General features: G+C 40.1%; 1 long non-coding RNA gene across 1 annotated transcript in view; it reads right to left on the minus strand.

The window, feature by feature from the left end:
• The window catches only part of LOC148350289 (uncharacterized), a 48,886-nt gene extending 32,442 nt beyond the window's left edge, over positions 1-16,444 (minus strand). The window contains exons 1-2 of the long non-coding RNA XR_015852984.1: positions 16,375-16,444; positions 13,734-13,855 (exon numbers count right to left, since the gene is read on the minus strand). This is a non-coding gene — a long non-coding RNA (uncharacterized LOC148350289). The remainder of the gene's footprint in view (positions 1-13,733; positions 13,856-16,374) is intronic.
• Positions 16,445-23,799: the final 7,355 nt, after the last annotated feature.

Consider the following 23,799-nt stretch of genomic DNA (forward strand, 5'->3'; position numbering starts at 1 on the left):
TATGAATAACCTATATTTTATGTTGATAATATGTGTATTATTTGCCCTCATATAGGATTTAGATGAGGGGACGGTGTCATAATAGTCTGTAATAATAGTTTGCACTAGTCTTTGATCTGTGCAGCTCTTGGAGACTCTTTGTGATTAAAGGCTATACAAATAAACATGACTTGACTTGACTTGGAGCCCATCCCAGCTATCTCCAGGCAGTGGGCAGGGGACACCCTGAACTACTTGCCGGCCAGTCGCAAAATGGGCATTAAACAGTAAAACACTACAAAGTAAATATTTTTCAAGGGAACACAAAGTGTCAAAGAAAATTGAATATCGTAAAAAAGAAAAAAATCATGACATGTTTGCCTCAACACAAGGAGCAGATTCTTAAACATATGATGTATCATTTACACATTGGGAATGTTTATCATATTCAAATATTTAACCCAAAAAACGAATTTATCGACTCCATTTTGAAAAGTGGGTTAACATTTTTCATATCACTGCGGATAAACATTTTACTCCACATGAAATGAAATGTATTGCTCTTTTTCGTTTTGCATAATTCAAGGTGTAGTCTCATCTTTGGATAAGGAGTATCTTAAATATTTGCAGGAGTATAGCATAGATTTGTATCTATTTTTCTTTATTGTTAAATTATATGACAAACACTTGGACTTATTTATTGTTTTGTACTACAAAATATTCTGCTGTTTTTAGAGTATTATTCCATCTATCCAAAACTGCAATATTTAAATAAATAGGATGAAATTAAATGTGTTTCCAAAAAAAAGACTGATGCATAGAAAAAATAATCAACCGATTTATACTATTGAATAAAATCCCTGGTTGCAGCCCAGTTTGACGTGGATCACTTCATAAATTTGCGTCATCATTTCCAACCAAAACTCTCTTCTCTTCCAACTCGGATGCTTCGAGTGCGTTCCAAACTCATTTGGCATCTATGTTTCCCTGAAAACGTTGCCTTCCCATTTTTGTTTGCAGCGTTTGAGGTCACCGAGCGCGGTTACTCGCTGAGCGCTCATTACGAGGATAGCGAAACGCACGATTGCGCTTCGTCATCGGACGCTGAGGGCAATTTTAGATAATTACAATATTGGCCGCAAAAAGTCAAAAACCGTAGCGAACGTTGAAAGCAATTGACTTGATTGTCCTAAATTTCATAGAATCCCGAATTTCTCAAAAAATGGTAAATATGTTTACAGACCTGGGTTTCTTTTTTCCTAGGTTCGAAGTTACATTATCCAAAGTGCTCTTGTGTGGATCAAACAGAACAGACTTTCTCAAATGTTGTTTGGAGACGCCACAAGGGACAAAAATAAACCACAGTAGACCCCCCAACCCCGCCTTATGATGTTTTTTTACTTTACAGTGTGGAATGAGGTGTTTTTTCTGACACTTTTTTTGCAGCATTTTACCCACTATACCACATTAACAAGTAATTACTTAGTTTTTTAGTGGGTATGACTAGTTATGGCTCTAAAAGTCCTCTTATATGGTCGACGTGATATCAATAACTGGTCTGCTATTGGGTTGTCTCATTGCAAGATTAAAATGCTGGCATGCTATTGGCTGAACTACCTCCCACAATGCCCCTTGCTATCGCCTTGCAGTTGCTTTTCAAATGTGTTGGTTGGTTGTTTGGTAGGTAGGTTGGTTGGATCCCTTAGCCACTACGGTCGTAGGGGGAACCATTTTTCAATTCCAAGTGTTTATTGTCATATGTACAGTAAATAACCACGATTTCCTGCACAGTGAACTTCTTACTTTGCTGTCCACACAGTTGCGAGCGTAATAAAACCCGGAAACAATATATATATGTACAAATAAAAGATTATTACGAATATTAAAAATATAAAAATACAGGATTAACTCAAGATGAGTGAAGGTAATAAGATAAAACTCAGTTGAAAGTGACAGTAGCGCAAGAATAGTCCAAGTCTGGTCCAGTTTAAAGTGTCTATAGTGTAATAACAATTTCCTGTGGTGTGTCCTGGGGAAGTACAGCCTGGTGGTGCCCAGCCCTTTCCAGACAATTACAAATGTGTACACAGTAAAACAAATCTATAATAATCATAATGAAATCAATAATGAAAAATTTATATATATATATATATATATATATATATATATATATATATATATATATATATATATATAAAAACTCAAAAATCCTATCTCAAAATATTAGAATACTTCCTCAGACCAAGTAAAAAAAATAATTTTATAACAGCAAAACTAAATCAAACATTTGAAAATGTCCATTGATGCACCCAGTACTTGGTTGGGAATCCTTTTGCACGGATTACTGCATCAATCCGGCGTGGCATGGAGGCAATCAGCCTGTGGCATTGCTGAGGTGTTATTGATGCCCAGGATGCTTCGATAGCGGCCTTCAGCTCATTTGCATTTGTAGGTCTGGTGTCTTTCATCTTCTTCTTAACTATACCCCACAAATTCTCGATGGGGTTCAGGTCAGGGGAATTAGCAGGCCAATCAAGGACAGTGATGCCATGGTCAGTGCACCAGTTACTGGTGGTTTTGGCACTGTGAGCAGGTGCCAGATCATGCTGGAAAATCAAATACTCATCTCCATAGAGCTTTTCAGCAGATGGAAGCATGAAGTGCTCTAAAATCTCTTGGTACACAGTTGCATTTACTCTGGACTTGATGAAACACAGTGGACCAACACCAGCAGCTGACATGGCTCCCCAAACCATTGCTGGCTGTGGGAACTTCACACTGGATTTCAAGCAACTTGGATTTTGCTCTTCTCCAGCCTTTCTCCAGACTCTGGCGCCTTGACTTCCAAATGAAATGCAAAACTTGCTTTCGTCTGAAAAGAGGACTTTGGACCACTCTGCAACTGTCCAGTGCTTCTTCTCCATAGCCCAAGTCAGACGCTTCTTCCGTTGTCTTGAGTTCAGAAGTGGCTTGACCATGGGAATACGGCTATTGTAGCCCATTTCCCGGACACGTCTGTGAACTGTGGCTTTTGATACCTGGACTCCAGCTTCAGCCCACTGTCTTTGAAGCTCCCTCAAATTCTGGAAGCGGCTCTTCTTCACAATTTTGTTAAGGCTGCGGTCATCTCTCTTGGTTGTGCAGCGTTTCCGGCCACATTTTTCCCTTCCAACAGACTTTTTGTGGATATGCTTTGAAACGGTCCTACTTCCGGCGCCGTCACGAATGGCAGCCACTCCAGCAGCTCCCGTGTTATTTTCGCTACTTTTGTGATTTATTTATTTGTTTAGTTATTTTTGCTTACTTTATCAGTGCCTTGCAACACTTGGATTACTTTCTATCCTATGGATATGGGTTTCAACTCGCAAAAATACGTATATTCAAGAAACCTACTCCTCGACCTGAAGAACTCTCGAGCCGGCACGGTCCCTTTTTTACCTAACGAGGTAAGGCGACCCTACCGGGGTTGCAGAGCCGGTGCTAAAGTAAAGGCTAAGCGGCTAGCGGCGAAGTGGCGATATAAGCCCACGGTACCGTCCATAATCATGGGGAATGTCAACTCCCTACAGAATAAGATCGACGAACTGGCTGTGCTTGTGAAAGACATCAAAGCATACAGGGAGTGCAGCTTGCTTTGCTTTACGGAAACGTGGCTCACGCCTAGCATCACGGACGCTAACATCGCGCTAAACGGCTTCTGCGCTGTTCGGGCTGACAGAGGGACAAAAGTCAGTGGGAAGCGCAAAGGAGGGGGACTGGCTATCTACGTGAACACGAGGTGGTGTAACCCCGGGCATGTAAAAACCAAGATTTCTATCTGCTGCCGTGATGTCGAACTTTTGGCTGTAAGTCTCCGTCCCTATTACATGCCCAGAGAGTTCGGACACGCCATTGCTGTCATTGTTTACATCCCACCGCGCGCTGATGCGGAAGTAGCGTGTGACGTCATCCACTCCGCGGTGGCAAAACTTCAGACACAACACCCGGAGGCTGCAATGTTAATCTCAGGGGACTTCAACCACGTGACTCTTGATAAGACACTGCCCTCTTTCGTCCAGTATGTGAACTGCAAGACCAGGGGAAATAGGACTATTGACCTTCTGTATGCGAATATAAAAAATGCATACAGCGCTAAACCACTGCCTGCCCTTGGAAAAGGAGACCACAACCTCATTCTGCTTAAACCACAGTACAAACCAAGAGTGAGGAGGCTACCAACAACCACACGCTCATTTAGAAAATGGTCCACCGAGGCAGAGCAGGCTCTGAGAGACTGCTTTGGATGTACGGACTGGGATGTCCTGCTAGGGTCCAGCAGTGGGGACATTGAGGAGATGGCAAACTGCACTACTGACTACATTAAGTTCTGCATGGACAATGTTGTTCCTATAAAGACTGTACGCTGCTATGCCAACAACAAGCCCTGGATCACGAGAGACATCAAGTGCCTTCTGAACCAAAAGAAGAGGGCCTTTAAAAATGGTGATCCTCAGGAGCTAAAACGAGTACAGAAGGAGCTCAAAGTCCAGCTCCAGAAAGGGAAGGAGCAGTACAGGAGGAAGTTGGAGAAAAAGCTGCTGAACAACAACATGAAGGAGGTGTGGGAAGGGATGAAAACAATTACTGGCTGCAGCACCAAGCAGGGTGTGGCTGTGGATATAGATGTGGGGCGAGTCAACCAGTTGAACAACTTTTTCAACAGGTTTGACCACTCCGCCTCATCCTCACCCCTGAGTTGTGCAGCTGACCTTCCCCCTCTCCCTCTGGACACTAGCATGGAAGACATCCCCCCACTAAAAATAACTTCAGCCCAGGTGTGTGGGGAGCTGAGAAGGCTACGAACCAGCAAGGCAGCTGGTCCGGATGGAATATCCCCCCGACTGCTGAAAGCCTGTGCGTCTGAGCTGGGAGACCCTCTACAGCGCATCTTCAACTTGAGCCTTGAACAGGGGAGGGTCCCTCAGCTGTGGAAAACATCCTGCATCATCCCAGTCCCAAAGAAATCAAGACCAGAGGAACTCAACGACTTCAGGCCAGTCGCCCTGACATCACATGTGATGAAGACCATGGAGCGGCTGCTGCTGCACCACCTGAGGCTACAGGTCCGTCACGCCATCGACCCACTGCAATTTGCTTACCAGGAGAAGGTGGGAGTGGAGGATGCTATATTATACATGTTACACCGATCCCTCTCTCACCTGGATAGGGCGAAGGGGGCTGTGAGGATTACATTTTTGGACTTCTCTAGTGCCTTCAATACCATACAGCCTCTGCTACTGAGTAGGAAATTGACAGAGATGGGAGTTAGCTCACACCTTGTAGAATGGATTACTGACTACCTGACAGGCAGACCGCAGTATGTGAAACAGGGGGGCTGTACATCGGACACCGTGGTTAGCAGCACAGGATCTCCGCAGGGGACCGTTCTCTCTCCGTTCCTATTCATTCTATATACATCGGACTTTAAGTACAACTCTGAGTCCTGCCATGTGCAAAAGTTTGCCGATGACACTGCGATCGTGGGATGTATCAGAAACGGGCAGGAGGAGGAGTACAGGAGATTGATTCAGGACTTTGTCCGATGGAGCGACGCAAACCACCTGCACCTAAACACCACCAAGACCAGAGAGATGGTGGTGGACTTCAGGAGAACCAGAACTCACCCGGTTCCTGTAACCATCAAGGGAGAATGTGTAGAATTTGTCCAGACCTACAAATACCTGGGTGTGCAGCTGGACAACAAACTGGACTGGACTGCCAACACAGAAGCTCTATGTAGGAAAGGGCAAAGCCGACTTTACTTCCTCAGAAGGCTGGCCTCCTTCAACATCTGCAAAAAGCTCCTGAAAATATTCTATGAGACAGTAGTGGCAAGCGCCCTCTTCTATGCGGCAGCGTGTTGGGGAGGCAGCGTCAAGAAGAAGGATGCCTCTCGTCTCAATAAACTGGCTAGGAAAGCGAGCTCTGTTGTGGGCAAAGAGCTGGACAGCCTAACAACAGTAGCTGAGAGACAGGCACTGAAAAAGCTGAGGTCAATCATGGACAATCCATCGCATCCGCTTCACAGCATTATCTCCGGACAGAAGAGCAGTTTCAGTGACAGACTGCTGTCACTGTCTTGTACTACGGACAGACTGAAGAGATCTTTTCTTCCTCATGCCATGAGGCTCTTTAACTCCACCCGGCAGAGTAAAGGCCCACATTAAACCACACCACCTACATTGGATATTACCGAATCTTACTGCATTATGTGTTCTGTGTAGCACTATTTAGTTACTCTATATAACATGCTAAAGTGGGCATTTGCACGTCACACTGGGTATCTGTATATTGTATTCTTTTGGCTTTATTATTGTATTGTTCTCAGCTCAGGGATGCTGCTGGAAATGTGAATTTCCCTTAGGGAATGAATAAAGTATCTATCTATCTATCTATCTATCTATCTATCTAAACTGCACTCTGTGAACAGCCTGCTCTTTGAGAAATTTCTTTTTGTGTCTTACCCTCCTGATGGAGGGTATCAATGATGGTCCTCTGGACAGCAGTCAGATCAGCAGGCTTCCCCATACTTGTGATTTAGTTTACTGAACCAAGCTGAGTGTTTTTAAGGCTCAGGAAACCCTCGCAAGGTGTTTCGAGTTAATTAGATGATTCAGGTGATTAGTTGAATAGCCTACTTGTATACTTTTTCATGATATTCTAATATTTTGAGATAGGATTTTTGAGTTTTCTTAAGCTGTAAGCCAAATTCAGCAATATTAAAATAATAAAAGGCTTGAAATAGTTCAGTTGATGTGTAATGAATCCAGAATGTATGACATTTTTGTTTTTTTAATTGCATTACAGAAAATAAAGAACTTTATCACAATATTCTAATTTTCTGAGACAGTCCAGTATATAGAAGACAAAAATCAGAGTTAATTTTTGCTAGCGGAAATGCTAAAGTAAATGCTCAAAGCAATTTAGCAGGAATTTGATATTGTTTGTGTAACAAACAAGCTTTTATTTTAGCTAGGGTAGCAAGACTTGATGCTAAAAGGTAGAAGTGTAAAGATGATGACCATGGAAATAGAGCTTGTAATTAACTAGAAATATGAAGAAGGAAGTGCTTTGATAAACAAAAATTGCAGGCCATAACCAACTATTAAGAAAAATAAGGAGGCGATTATAGCAAGGTAATTTGCTAAGTGGATGACAATTTTTTTTATGCTAATAACATTGAAACGGTTCACCAAACAGCTGTTCCAATTACAAAGAAAGTCTTTTTCAGACCCAATATGGCCGTCGTTGGCGTGGTCTTATTTCAAGAAACACAAACATCATTAAGAAAAAAAATGTGGGTTTTATTTTATAGTTTTTAGTCTGCTAGCCAGTTGTTGCAAATGGTGGGGGGCACCAACCGCACACTAGCCTTTGATGTAGCCCCTTTGCCACTTTTATCGCACCCCCTTTTCGCACCCCCTATTTATTGCAGCGAGGCCTGTCTGGACAGATGTTGCTCGTCAACAGGCGCTAGCGGCTACTTGCTAACTTGTCTAAAAAAAAAAAAAAACGGGAGTACACGCCATATTTCAAGTGCTGTCAAGACAATAAAAATGTATCTGACGGATGTCGTTTTTTGTTTGAGCTACCGTCGATATAGCCCGGCCGGGTTTGGGGGTCGCTAACGTCGTTTGCTCGCTAGCGACACCGTAGCGGGGCTAGCGCCGTTGAGCTGTCACAGCCCGTTAGCGTCACACACTCTTGAAATCGATACTGACAGAGCGCGTTAGCGTAGCGCCTCCGCCGAGGAGAGTGGAGTGCGAGCGCTAGCAAATGTCAAAGACTCCTTTAGTGAATGGTCGCTTCCTAGCTAGGCTACACAGTTACTGAATAATGTCTGCACTTTACAAAACATTCGATGTAAATTGAAATTACTGGATACTGGGGGATATAAACCTATGTTAGTTAGCTAATCGGTTCCCTGGTAACTTGGATTAAAAAAAAAAAGAATATAAATATATATTATATGGTAAGCACTCCTCATGTGTGATATACATGTATATAAATAAATAAAATAATAAATAAATGTTTTTGTTTTTTTTTAAGTGACGATTTACTGATATTAGGTGTCACGTGACTTTAGCTGGTCCAGTGAAGTAGCATGTGGATGCAAAAGAGGAGACAGCAATGGTGGATAAAATATTAAACTGATACAGTATTCAGTGTTCATTTTACCTGTGAAAAGTGATGGGTCCCGGGGACTCGCATGCTCAAAAATCTATGGGTCCCAACAGAGAACTATGGGTCCCCAAAATTTAGTGTTATCGAGGTTGAAATCGTACATCGGCGACAAATATATCATATAAATCTATATATTCATTCAGTTTTAATCATCAAATTATTAATTCATTTTCTGCATCAAATTATTGTTGGTAATATACCGATTAAAGGGATAACCACAAACCTGTCTTTTTAAAAATTTTCTCCTTTTATACTTCCTTTTTTTCTTAACTTCTTTATACAACATAATTCGTAATATCAATCATCAAAGCAAGTGAGCCGTCTGAGAGCCGGCTCTTTTTAATGAGTTGAGCCAAAAAAGCCGGTTCTCTAAAAAAAGACGGACTTCCTTTCACTACACAACGAGATCTCGTTGGCCGAGATCGGCGTGCAGACGAAAACTCGAACCGCGAGACCAAAACAACAATGGCGGATCTGCCTGACAAAAAGTTTGGAGTGCGGTAAATCTTTGTTAAAAAAAAGTAATCGGGTAATAATGACAATTTTGTGGCAAAAAGGTTGCGTCCCGGGTACGCACGTTGATTTGAGACAATGCGTCCCCAGCAAAAATGATGCGTCTAGGACGCAGGGACGCGGGCAAACGACAACACTGGATATTAAAGTTTCCACAATTGCGAGGGTAGCAATTCAGTGCCTTTATCATCTTTCTTGATATTTGCCGGAAACTCAGCAAAATGTAACTTGATGTCAAGTTTTGGACATGTTTGATAACTAATTATCTTGCCACACTTGGGATTATGGTTGCTCACTGTTGTTTCAAGCGTTGCTCACCGACTTTGTGTGAACGCTCAGACCCGTGGAAAATTACAGGGAACATTGCTTGGGACCCTTAACTAATAAATGCAGTACAAAAAAAAAGACAATATTGTGTAACCAACTCGCAAAGACTGGATGGATTTGGGATCACGCGCTGTCATTGTTGTCCTTTGCCAGTTTTGCATGTTCCCTCGTCCTCACTAATGTCCTCCTTTTCCCAGGACCTGAAATGTTTTAGTGTCAAAGGGTTAAAACCTATTACCGACGCCTTCGTACAAAGACTGCACACAAGTGACCAAGCGAACGGCATATGCGAGGCGTCCGATCTTTATAGAGCACTAAAACTCGTCTGGAGCTGCCAATTAGCGCCCCGTTCGGAAATGGGAATCCCGGCAAGCTCGTTTCGCAGGTCCGGGTTCACGGTTTTGAATGGATTCTTTTTTTATTTTAAATAAACGGGTTGCAGAACGCAGCACCCCCAGATGGAGAACGTAACATACGAGGCATGCGTCGATGACCTCGGGTGCTAACAAAGCGTTATGAACTTCCCGACTGGGCTCCATTAGGGTTCAGGGACCCTGACGCTAGTTGGCCCTGAGACATCCCAATATCAAATAGCGTCCTCGTCCTCTGACGTGACGAAAGGGTGTAATGGATCTCGTCGGGTCGCCGGCTACGGCTGACAAATGACAAAACTTTACTTGTCTCGCAGGCATCATAATTGCTGAATAGAAATCTATAAATAAACATTTTAACATCATTCTTCCCTTTTCGAAACAAAAAAATATTGAAACGCGAGTGTTGGGTTGATAGTTTAAAGGAGGGGTGAGTAGTATGAGGTGTCCTTAAAAAGTTTTAAATTAAATATGTTCTCTATTAACTATGTGGTAATAATGCAAAACTGAGTTCAAAGAGCCTTTATTGTCACAACCAGGACAGGAAACCAGGAGGCAGAACCCAATACCGTAACGTTACTCACAGTTTGTTGGGGAGAAGAGGAATGAGTGCACATTTGATCCGGGGATCGTTGGTATCGGAAGTGGTCAAAATCTAACAGGTCGGGGCGAGAACAAAACAGGAGCAAAACACTGGCAAAAATGGAAATTCACGGGGCAGAGCAAAAAAAAACACAGGCAGAACGGGGATTTTCAGGGCGGGACATGTCGAAAAGAGTTTCGCAGGAGTTTCTCAGACGCTTCGACAACAAACGACTCAAAGGACAGCGTTTAAGTACTCCCGGGGAGCAATCTGTCAACGCGTTTCAGCTGGTGTCCATGGGCGGGGCCAATTGGGCACCGTGGCAACCGTGACAGAACCTGGCGCCACACGGCGGGGACCAATTGGGCGCCATGGCAACCATGACATTTATATATTTTGTTTTCACTATGCTCATCTGCTTTTATCTTACCTTTATCATCGGTGGGGGAAGGAATGTGATTTCAAGCGCGTGCTAGACATTTTCTTTTATCTTAGGATGGAAATGGTGAAAGTAAGAAAAAGGAATACAAATACAATCCAACACTCACAGAAAGATGGAAAAAGAGGAGTTTATCAGTGCGCATCTAAGAAGGACAAATACGTGCACGCGCCATACAAGCAGCTTGACAAGAGCTGCAATGATGATTTCAGCCAGAAGATGGCATCATCGAGTAGAATATTTTAAAGATACGGAGACCACCTTTAACAGGAAATAAGGAGGAAAAACACCCCACCAGGAATGAATTTTGAGCTTGCTAGAACAATGGTGGACCGTAATAATCCTCGAGATGAAAGATGTACAATGTCCAGCCTGTTTTGGATGCCATTAATCTTGTTTTGGAAGCATTTTTAAGACAATGATTAGTACAATTATTATATAGTCCCCCTTTAAGAATTCCCCAGGTTACATAAAGTAAACCAACCCTAAAGTGTGTGGAAACCATGTATCAGCAATATGATTGGCCTCTCTCCACGATCAGGTGTGGAGACCAATAACATTAACGATCGAAACAGCACAATATGACCGTTACAAATATTGCCCAGGAATGCAAAGATCTCCTTTGTTGCAAGCATTTAATGATCAAAATAGACCAACCCTGGCTATACAGCTATTGTTCGAAAATGCAGGGAGCTTCTTCGTTGCAAGCGTTCAATTATATATATATATATATATATATATATATATATATATATATATATATATATATATATATATATAAAACAAAGAAAAACCCAGATATTACAAATAGCATCAGAAAATGAAAATGCAAAGCGCTTCCTTATTGCACAAGTTCAATGATCAATGTAGTATAACCTTGGCATTGCAAATACAGTCGAGGAATGCAGAAGCCTTCTTCGTTGGAAGCATTTAATCATCAAAACAGAACAACGCTGGCTTGCTAGTACTTTCTGGGAATGCAAGGCGCTTCTTTGTTGGAAGTGTTCCATAATCAAAATAGAATACCTCTGGTGGTACAAATACAGTCCAGGGATGCTTAGCGCTTCATTGTTGCAAACATTCAATCATCAAAATAGAACTATACTGACATTACAAGTACTGTTCAGGAATTTAAAGTGCTTCCTTGTTGCAAGTGTTCAATTTTTAAACAAGGACAAACCTGGCATGACAAACATCATCAGGAAACTCATAGCATTCCTTCATTGCACATGTTCAATAATCAAAGAAAGACAACCCTGGCATTACAAATATCATATGGGAATGCAAATCGCTTCTTCACTGCAAACGTTCAATAATCAAACTACATCAACCTGGCATGACAAATATCGCCTAAACATTGAAAGTGCTTTTTCACTGCAAGTGTATGATGATAAAAATGGAACAACCCTGGCATTAAAAATTATCGTCCATTGCAAACGTTCAAGGATCAAAATAGATCAAGCTTGTATTTGTAAATATCGCCTAAGCATTGAAAGTACTTTTTCATTGCAAGTGTAAGATGATCAAAACAGAACAACCCTGGCATTAAAAATTATCATCAGGCAATGCAAAACACTTTTTTGCTGCTAACATTCAATTACCGAAATAGAACAACAAACGTATAATAAACATAAAAGGATCATCTTATTCGTTAAGCATGTGGGCGTGACTTTATACCTGGCACACCTGCACTTAATGAAGTTATTAGCCTATATGTGTAAAGTCTTTAGCCAGATCAGGTCCTGAAAATCCCGGGATTTCCAGTTTCTAGGAGTTTTTTGGTCTATTTCGCTCCGAACTTTTTTTCCATTTTGTTTATATTAACTGTGTGCAAAGCTTTGATACTATTTATGAGAAATCCGGTTTTTGAATAACACAAAGCGGCGTTGAAAACGGCAAATCAGGCGTATTGTGAGAATGTCCTGTTCGGTGAAACCCAAGCCACCATCTTGGAAGAAAGCCAGGATTTCCTCAACCTTATGACAGATTCATCTTCAACTTGGGAACGATTGCTTATTCTTTGCAAACTAGCTGAGAAAAAAAATTACGATTTTACCCGGGGACTTTTTTTTTTCAACAATGACGTCAACCTAACTAGAACAACCGGAAATTGAAGCCATTTTTTGTCCGAAAGCACATCAAATAATTTTCTCATAAAAAAGTCGATGAGATTTTAGAGCAGGGGTTTGGGAATCTGTGGCTCGCAAGCCATAAATGGCTCTTTTCATGTGTACATCTGGCCCGGAGACAAAACTGAGACGACACAGATGTTCTCCATGTTGTTTCATTATTAGGCGGCACGGCGGGGGGGTGGTTAGCGCGCAGCCCCACAGTGCGGAGGTTCAGGGTTTAAGTCCAGCTACCGCAGCCTCCCTGTGTGGAGTTTGCAAGTTCTCCCTGTGCCTGCGTGGGTTTCCTCCGGGCACTGCGGTTTCCTCCCACATTCGAAAGACATGCATGTCAGGTTAACTGGCCGGTCCAAATTGTCCCTACGTGTGAATCAACGAATGGATAGTTGTCTGTCTCTGTGTGTCCTGCGACTGGCTGGCAACCAGTTCAGGGTGTCCCCTGCCCACTGCCCAAAGATAGCTGGGATGGGCTCCAGCACCCCGCGACCCTACTGAGGATAAGCGGTGCAGATAATGGATGGATGGATGTTTCATCCTTAGCGAAAGCAAGCTCATTGTACACGTAAAGCCGAAACGACACTGAATAAATCAATGGTACAGTTCAGTATATATATATATATATATATATATATATATATATATATATACATACGCATAAGTGTCACACCAACGGACCACGCTTTAGTTGTAGATCACTAAGGAATCGTATATCACACTCAAAAAATACGTACAAATAATAAATTAATACAAATATTTTGCCAGTATGGCTCTCAGAGTCAAAAGGGTTCCTGAACCCTATTTTAAAGTATACCAGTATATATCATACATGTTTTGGATTAATAAGATCAAAGTGCTCAGATAAAACTGCCATCATAAGGAAAATATTCAATAGCAATCATTTTTCAAAGAGTGATTGTTAAGGAAGTTTCAATTTCAGATAAAGTATCGCTCTTGCATATGACATGAAATGATTCTGAGGTTGTAATCCTGATTGCAAAGTGAAATTGTTGTATAGTGGGGGAGAGAAACCTTTGCTATATAGCTTAAGGTACCCATGATAAAAACATTCAAATAGCATAACATTATATAAAGAGTACAACTTACGTGAATATGATGAGACAACATCTTAGGTAAATATACATGTAAAGGAAAAAAAACATTTTACTTACCTTTGGTGTGATGCGACTTGAGCTGGTGGGGTGGAGTAGCGGGTGGATGGAGTCATGCAACTATGCGAAGGTAGCCAGTAACTTGCCTTCTTCGTGTTTATTGATCAATGCAAGCTTGATTTCTATGGTTATCAGGTTTGGAAATAGAGCTTATAAATACAATACAAACCATACTATATTGCAGGGGTGGCAAACACGTGGTTTTAGAGCGGCTCTTGGCCAATAAGAATGCGGCTCTTTGCCTCATATTTTCTGTATACTGTGGCTCTTTCTGTATACTGTGGCTCTTTTTCATGATTGTTTTTTTGTGTATTGAGGGTGGACACTTTCCTTGAAATCAACACAAGAACAATACTTGTTGTATTGTGACGAGAGGAGTGTGTCATGGGAAATAATGTGTTTTTAATTGTATGTGTTTGTGTGTGTCGGTCTGTCATGGCAGGTCAGTGCGTGGTGTGGCTCTTTGACTCTTACAGTTAAAAATTTCGGCTCTTTGTGTCAAACTTGTCCGCCACCCCTGCTGTATTGTTTTGCCAAGTCCTTACAAAGCACACAAGATTCTGAAGTGAATGGTCAAACAGAACCGCAAACCAATAGCAGACCAGTATTTCATATGACATGGTCCAATAGCAGACAGGAGTCTTAGAGATGTGACTTATAGATTTTGGGTGGTATAGTGGGTTTTTAAAATGCCATGAAGAGGGGCTTAAAAAAAACCCATCTAATTCCACACTGTAAAGTGAAAATGTCATACTGTATCTCGGGGGTTTCAACTGAACTGAAATCAAATCAATCAGTCCAAAGGCTTCTATCCACTTGTTTTTACTTCCCCTGCTTGAAGTATGTCTAAAAATACTGCGAGCAACTTTAAACCTTTAAATAAAATCCAATTTCACTCCAAAATGACCCCCATCTCGTCCAGATGGCTTCCCCAGCCGAGGAACTATGTTTAGCATGTGCTCCTTTTTTGAAAAATGAAAAAAAAAAAAAAAAAAAAATCCTCGATCGACTTGATGTGGGCTCATGTGGCCACACAAGCAATCAAATAAAAATAGGCTGTCGCTAAAATTGAACATCCAACTGGAGAGGGATTTTCTCTTGACGGACGTCTTCCTGCTTCTTGTCCGCCGCACATTACAATTACTTTTATTTGCGGTGCAGCTGAGCCCCGGGATACAGCATGAATCAATTCTGAGGTGAAATTGCCATATAGCGGGGGATAAAAACTGATGTTACTAACCCCTGCAACCCAGATAAAAACGTGAAAATGACAAAATAATATATAGTACTTAATAGTTACCTTAAATAACATTATTTATCATGTTTACATGTCATGATAAAATTACAATTGGTGTGACGTGACTTGACCTGATCCATTAGAGTAGCGGGTGGATGCAAACGGGGGGAAGAATCGATGGATTAAATGAAAATGGATTATAAACCCTGCAATTGCGAAGACTGTCATGACCTTGGAAAAGTTCCTATTAGAGAGTGAAGAAAAGCCATAATAGGAGGTAGTTCAGTCGATCCCACGTCATCAATATCATGATTGCTAACCAATAGCAAAGCAGCTTTTGCTATAACGCTGACCAATAGCAGACAGCCATCGACGTTTGACTTGGTAAGTTTTAGAGCATGCAAAATACTTTGTTGTCAATGTGGTCCAGTGAGGAAAACGGCATAATGAGGAGCCGAACACTTTTTTAATTCCACACCACTATGTGAAAACATCTTGAGACTAGGGGGTATACTGTTCATAGAAACATGTGTTCATAAATATTGACTTAAAGCAATAGTGTGTACGATTTAGTGCCTCCTAGTGGCACATAAAAAAACTTTAATTCAGTTAAAAAAAAAACATTGATTTTAATACTAGCCAAAAATACATGAACTATAATGACCAATGTTTTGGTTTTTATAAAAAACAGGTCGAGAAATTTGTATATCTTTGACATAGTGGAATCCCTACCAAGAGGTGGCCGCCATGTTTGTCTAAGATCTTCTTCTTACCCTATGCTCTGGGCACTGGTTTTCGTTCGAATTATACAACGGGGCCATCTAGTGGTCAAATATTACACATTAGGGCTTCAAGTTAAGCAGAGCCAATGAAGACAAATTTGGCCATGACTATTTAGGTTAAAAAAAGCTTTGTGGCACGTGAATGAAAACTCAAAAAACATAAATAAATATATCACTAAATTCGTAAGTGACTATAAGTGTTGACTGTAAAAAACAAAAGCAACAAAAAAAGATAAAGAAAAAAGCGAAGATAATGTGTTGTGGTCGCCATCTTAAGGCGGAAATGGACTGCTCATTAAAAGGCCAAGACGTTCAAACTTATTATAAATACTGTTTTTTTCCCATTAAGGGTTCGCAATTGAGATGTCCCTAAAACTAACTTATAGTGTTTTTCTAAGGAAAATATATCCAAAGAAAGATAAAACAGTGTTAGTAACAAGAGCCTAAAACGACTCCATTTCTAAAACAGATAAACAGAAAGTGACGTCATACATCATACGTAAATACTTTTTCGCCTTAAAATTTGTACATAATTAGTGGACACGTCAAAGGGTAGCGATTCAGCTTTTAAAATGTCTCCAAACCCGAAATTATTCAACTTACAGGAGATATTAATACTTACCGCCTTGTTTCAGCGATAACATCACAAGCGAATAACGTGCGCTCGTAAAACCGGAAGACATCGAAAAAAATTGTGACGTCATAGAAATTGCAGCTAATTACATTTGCTGATTAAAATGTGCACAGGGTTGGGTAGGGTTACTTTAACACAACACGTGGTAACCTTTCTCTCCTGGCTTTGATCTCTTTGATCTCTGGCAAAACCAGGGTTGGGTAGGGTTACTTTAACTGGATTACTTTCAATTACTTTTGGATGACTCCAATACCAAATATGCTAATAAAAGACAAAATAAACATGCATTTCAGGTGAATTGGCCGGTCCAAATTGTCCATAGGTGTGAATGAGCGAGTGAGTTGTCTGTCCCTGTGTGCCCTGCAATTGGCTGGCAACCAATTCAGGGTGTCCCCTGCCCACTGCCCGGAGATGGCTGGGATGGGCTCCAGCCCCCCCCCGCGACCCTAATGAGGATAAGCGGTACGGCTGATGAGATGAGATGAGATAATTAAAATGATGACTCACAACACGTGGTAAGCTTTCTCTCCTGGCTTTGATATCTTTGATCTCCGGGAAAACTAAGATAAAATGAGACAGAAACAAAATGAAAATAAATCCAAACAGCTTGCCAACATCATTTTTGCCTTTCCATGTATACCGTTACTCCCTAATCCTGCACAAAATTCAGTCATTTGATTCATATTTAGTTTCTTTTGTCTTTTATTAGCATATTTGGTATTGGAGTCATCCAAAAGTAATTGAAAGTAATCAAGTTAAAGTAACCCCACCCAACCCATTATGTGCATATTATAATCATAAACAAAGAGAAATACGTTCATAGCAAAATAAACAAAATATTTGAACCCTTACCTATTGTTTTCAGGACGACACAAAAATCTGCCTCAAAATTGGTTTTTTTCCAACAGGAAAATCATTTCACAGCAGAATTTTTATATCAAGGTAAACAGTTCATTAAAAACTATGCAAAGGATGATTGTATTGAAAGACAAACAACTCAAATAATGATAAATAACTGAAATAATAAAAAAAACATTTCGGAAATACTTTTTATCAGGACTACGATGATGTGAGATTGAAGTGACGTCATTAAAGTGCAGTATTCCTCATTAAAACTTGCAAATAATTTGAATTTGTTGTTTTTTTTTCACATGACTGCGACAAAGGAAGAAGTTTGATATTTCTTAGCCTTGCGGGCTAATGACGACAACTTAAAATAATAAAAGAGCGGTAAGAGATCAAAACAGGACATGACGTTGCAAAAGGCCATCTTGAATAAGTCATAAAATTATCTAATTACAATTTGCATATAATTACGATTACTATTATTAATCATTAACAATAATTATCGTTGTATAATGATTAAATAATTATATTTCGGGGTTTTTTTCCTCACAGCTGCGACAAAATTCCCAAGCTTGACAAAGGAGTTGAATATTTGTTAGCTTAGCAGGCTAATGGTAAATGGTAAATGGATTTATATAGCCCTTTTCAAGTTAATGAAGACTTCCCAAAGCGCTTTACAATGTGCTTCACACTTACCCATTCACACACACTCACACACCAATAGCGGCCGTGTGACAACACGTGAAATGTTTTCTTTTTTTTTCCAGACGCAGCTGCCGTTTAAGCTAACACGGGACTTTCCCAGGGTCTCGTCCTCGGTTCCCAAGGTCGTTTCGGTCCGGACGGATAGAAGCTGTCATCGTCCGATCCGAGTGACGGAGTGGCTACGTTCCGCTAGCTTCATTCATAACGTCCTCACCTTCGCTAGCTCGCTTACAAAAGATGGATGTTAGCGGCTCCAAGGATAAGCACTCCACGGCTAGCATCTACAATTCCAGACAGGTCTCATCACGTTGTCAATCTCTTTTCCTGAGACTGAACGACAAAAATCCTAGTCTTAGTTCGGTACAGCCAATTTTAGCCTCAAATGTTTCAATTCTAAATCCAAGACGTACAAAGAGAAGTTCTCCGAGAAGTCCAAACAAGAAATAAGGAGGAGGCGATAGTAAAAAGGCCAAATTTGGCCTGGGGTTAAAGCAATTCATATTTAAGGAAATTTGATTTTTCTTGGTGATAGAAAGACAGTCTTACATCAACATTATGTTGAATTTGTTCTGAAGTAGAAATCGCAAAGTTAAATTGCTGTATAAAGGGGCCTGGAAAGAATGATAAAAACCTATGCTAACTAGATATTCAAATAAAAACATAAACATAAAAAATAGTATTGTTTATGGTAATTACTACTTATATGTAAAATATATGTACACGATTAAGTTACATTATATACAAAAAGGAAAAAGAACATTTTATTTATCTTTGATGTGACATTATTCGAGCTGGTACAGTGGAGTAGCTGGTGTATGCAGTAGAGAGAAAGAAACAGCAAATCATTGTTAATAAGGGGTCAATTGGGTACGGTATTGAATCTTAGCCAGGGAAGCAAATAGTGGCATTTTCTATGAAAACTATAAAATGTGGGTGGGAAAAAAAATCAAGCAATGTTCATTTTCCCCCTCTAGATTGTGCTTTTCGTTCAATTACAAAAGCAAGTTCATTACACTTCAATTTATCTTTGGACAAAGAGTGCTTTCTAAAGAAATACATCCAAATTACTTGAGCTTTATGAAACCAATTGTCCTTCACTAAATTTGTCCCCTTTCTATAAAAACTAAACAATTCATATTGAATTTGTACAATAAAGTTTTTAATGATTGTAATTTGTTTTGTTTTTTTTGTAGTTTTTTTTTAAGTTAACACCGTCCGTAAAGCATTTTCAACTTAAAACGGTACCTTTAAATGCTACCTTTTTTAAAAAAATGTAAAACATCCTTTCTAATTATTCGAAAATATCATTTTCAATATTTGCAAGCCCAACATTTTTTTGCTTCTCCCTTTATCATCACTCTAAGCCTGTGAATACATAGTGAATAAATACAGTACCAAAAACACAATATATGATTGCACTCACTTGCAAAGTTGAGATTCCGAACTGAAAGAGAGAAAGGTATTGTGGGAGGGAGTTCAGCCGATAGCATATCTGCATTTTCACAATGGCGTGACAAACCAATCGCAGACCAGCATTTCATATGACGTTGACCAATAGGAGAGAAACATCTATGTTTGAATTGTACATGTTTGTGGGCATTTTAAAGAATATGTTATTGATGTGGGTTATAGTGAAGAAGATTCCGTAAAGCGGCTGAAAAATATCATATTCCACATCACAAAGTGAAACCATCATAAGGCGGGGGATGCTGTATCCTGGGGCTTCAGTGTACTATTAATAGCTCCAGTTTCCATGCTTGTCTCTCCGTCCTTAAATGAACATGAAAGAAAAACATGTCAGCGTTTGGATTTGTTTTCCCAATCGACTTCTCATCCAGTTGGCAAAATCAGACACAATTCAGCTTTAAAATGGAGGACAAAAGATGGCGTGCAAACACCCGAGAGATTCGCATGTTCTAATTGCTAATTCTCTCTTTTTTTTTTTTCCGCTAGCTGGGCGGATACGCTAGAACAAATGTCGGCTTTGTGAAATCGGCCTTCTTTTATTCATTAGGACCATGACAGCATATCCGTGGCTAGGGGCTTTTCCTCTTTTAGGAGTGAAGGGGGTGGGGGGATGGTTAGCTTAATCCGGTAGCAGTTAGCGCTTTGCTAGCATCTTCTTATGGACCTACTAAAGTCAAACATATGGCCTACGGGCCAAGTATGGCCCGCGAGAGCTTAGAATGTCTGAGCCTCTAAAAACAAACAGGTCTAAAGAGTATTTTGACCACAAACTACATTTCCCACAATGCCCGTCGCCTTCGATTCCCACAAAGTGATGACTCAGCACCACTAAAGACAATTATGTTATTTTGTCATACTGTAATACATCTACTTACAATTTTACTTTGTTACCAGATTGTGCTAATATCTAGAATTGCTCGTATCCTGAGAAAATCTTCTCGTAATGACATAACTGAAAACCAAGTAATTTGTTCCTGGACCGTGCTCGTATCTAAAATTTCTTGAACAAATCTTTTTGATACGAAATAACTGAAAACCAATTTTTTTCCTGAATCGTATTCAAATCTAGAATTGCTTGTAACTCGAGTGATTCTTTCCAGTACAAAATAACATAAAACTAATTAATTCGTTCCCATATCATGTTTGTATCTAGTATTGCTTATATCTTGAGAAAATCTTTTCAATACCAAATAACTTAAAACCAATTAATTGATTTCCAGGTTGTGCTTGTTTCTAGATTGGCTCTTATCTCGAGCAAATCTTTCAGATACAAAATAACAGAAAACCATTCAATTTGTTTCCAGATCATGCTCGTATCTCGAGAAAATCATTTCATTCTTTCCAGGCCTCTTTAAAACATCAAAGCAAACCCTAAAACATGTCTTCCTAGTAACTAAAACACATTAAAAAGTAATAGAACATAAAAAAATACTGTCATAACATAAGTAAGATGATAATAAAATCATTTTAAAGCCATTGTCTTTTTTTGGTGAGGTCTCGGAATACTCATAACTTGTATTTTTTCTCGTATGCAGGGCAGAATTTTTGCTCAAAAGACATTTCAAATGTCAAAGTTCTCGGGGCTTAAGTACCTCATATGTAGAGGTATTATACTGTATTTAATATTAAGAGTTTATATATATTTATATATAAATGTGTGTAGTGATATTGTCATGATTACTGATGTGACTCACCTGTGCCCGCTCATTTGGCGCCAACCGCCGTGGGTTCTGATTGGATCCCTGACACTATTTGAACCCAGTCCTGTCAGTCCCCTGTTGTCAGACCGTCTGCAAACCTCATTGTATACTAGGCAAGCCTTTTTCGACCCTGACTCCCACCTGTACTGTTTTTGCTCCCGCCTGTTTTGATCCTGACCACGTCTGCTCTCCCGTCCTGGCTTACGACCTCTTTTTGTCCCCGACTACGTCTACTCTCCCGTTCTGGCTTACGACTCGTTTCCGACCCCGATCGCGCCTTGCTCTCCCAGTCCCGGCTACCGACCAGTTTTTTGGTCCCTGACACTGCCATAGCTCGCTACGGAAGATCCACTCCCATGTTCGAATCACAATTTGAGTACGAAAGTGACTTGCTTCCCGCGTCCAGCGAACACCGGATCGTGGGCGCAGCCCTTCCTCTTTCCTTCAATAAAACTTGTACGCGCTACGCAATTGGGTCCATTTTCCGTTCTGGTCCTGACAGTTATTTTATCAATGCACATGTAATAGTTGTTTGCATGAGGTAGTTACATTTATTTGACATACAAAAGGCATTTAATTACATTTATATTTGAAGACAACCATTACGCTGAAGGGGCCCTTGGTGAAAATGAGTTTAAGACCCCCCTTCTAGAGCAAGAACCTGATCAGAACAAAAAAAAACTAAATCAAGGCAAATCAGACGTCTATTTCTGGGTTTTCTTTTTCCCATTCTTATGTTTTATGCAATTATCTTGGGGGTAAAAAAACAGCGAAGGCTTCATAGCAGACACACCAAAGTGGTTGCTCTTTGTGTTTTAAATATCCCATTCTTTCTTTATGTATTCCCTCGCCTCAGTGGTGTTATAAAAAAAGACCAGACGAGTGGATGCCAGAATCATAAAAACAGAACAGTTACAGAAAAAAAAATCGGTCTTCACTCAAAAAAATGAAAAAAAAATAAAAAAATCCAGAATATCCAATATCATAACACGGGCTCAACAACACATCCCTGCTACATAATACAGAAACACTAACCAAATCTAAATGTACAAAACATGAAAAGAAAATACGTAGGATTTATTACTAGAAAAGGAATAGGCAGGTACTGTATAGGAACACAACAAGAAAGTTTACAAGAAGCTTCATAATTCAAAGACATATTGTTGAAGCTACACGACCTGTCTCCTGCTACATCATGTTGAAATACTAATTAGATTGAAATGAACAAAACATGAAAGGGGAAGCCCCCGGGTTTATTCGACGGCAGTGAAACGCTATCAGATGTTAGATGGCGTACAGGATCAGAACAAGGAAGCCTACGAGAAGCTCCTTAATGCAAAGGCATAAAAGCAAAGACAGCACAAGCCTGGCTAAATCATGTTGAAACACTAACTAGATCTAAATGAATACAACTTGAAAGGAAGACAACACTGGCTATGCTGGAGCACAAACAAGCGTGCACTGAACAGAACATGAAAGTTAGACAATGCAGAATATGCTGGACGACGAACTAGTTCTCACGGAACAAAACACTTAATTAAGATAACACAGGGTATAGAAAAAAATCATAATGTTTGGAAACCAAACAGCTCTAACAGAACAAAACATGAAAATGGGACTACACAGGAAATGAAGCCAGATGTTGATAGGATAATGATGGAAGTGCAAGGGTTAGGGTTAGCTAATGTCCCAACATGTCATTTCTTTCATGTTTTGATCAGTTAGACCATGTTAAAGTGCCTGTATTTTGTTTTATGGTCTTGTTGTCATGACACTCTATTCTCTCCACACGTAGGAATTTACTTATGACCCCCTTCTTCATTGTTTTGTTCTGTTTGAGCACGTTGAGGTTAATAGTTTTCTTATGTCCAATCCTGTTACATCCTTTTGTTTTAGTGTTTTGTTCAGTTACTACTAGTTGGAATTACAACATATCCCATGTTTTCTAACTTTTATGTTTTTGTTTTTTTTCATTGAGAACCACCTTAGTAGATTTTCAAACATATCCTTCATGGTCTTTCAGGTTTTTTGTTTGGTTAATGTTGTCTTTTTTTCATGTTTTGTGCAGTTACAATCAGTGTTCCAACAAAAATGGGAATGAATCAATTAAAAACTTCTGGGTGAATAGAAGAAAAATAAGAGAGAAAAACGATTGTGGTAGAAAGAAAATTAATTTTGGATTCATGTTTGGTTTCTCTCCCTTGACGTTGGGAAGAAAGCTTCCCCCTCTTTCCCCAAAGTCAATGTTTGTTGTTGTTTTGCCAAACAAACCGGGAAAGAACGCTAGGGAACATGGCCGCCTTCCACGGATCTTCCTGAAAAAAAATCGGCAAAATATCTGAGACAGGGAATCGTCGAAGAGATGGAATTAGCATTAGCATGAATCCTAAGAGGAAGGTGGTGCTTCAAACAAAATCCATACTTACAGTTTGATTCTTGCTAATGTTTTTTTTAAATAATTGAATAAAATCGGAAACTGTTTTGAAACACTTTAATTTGGTTTAGCCAGCCCATTCAAATGACTCACCAAGCTCCGGTGCTGAAGCCGGTCTAAATAAGAAGCTGGACAAATGAGGTGCAGGTGGGGACACAGAGTAGGTGCAGGTGGGCGCTTTCAGACCACTCCCCCCAGGTTGACGCCCTCTAGGGGGAATGGAGTGATACATCCTGACGTCTTAGACACACACAATAGGTA

This window comes from Urocampus carinirostris, chromosome 16 (assembly GCF_059441175.1).
Source record: "Urocampus carinirostris isolate Australia breed hairy pipefish chromosome 16, RoL_Ucar_1.0, whole genome shotgun sequence".
Classification (NCBI taxonomy): domain Eukaryota; kingdom Metazoa; phylum Chordata; class Actinopteri; order Syngnathiformes; family Syngnathidae; genus Urocampus; species Urocampus carinirostris.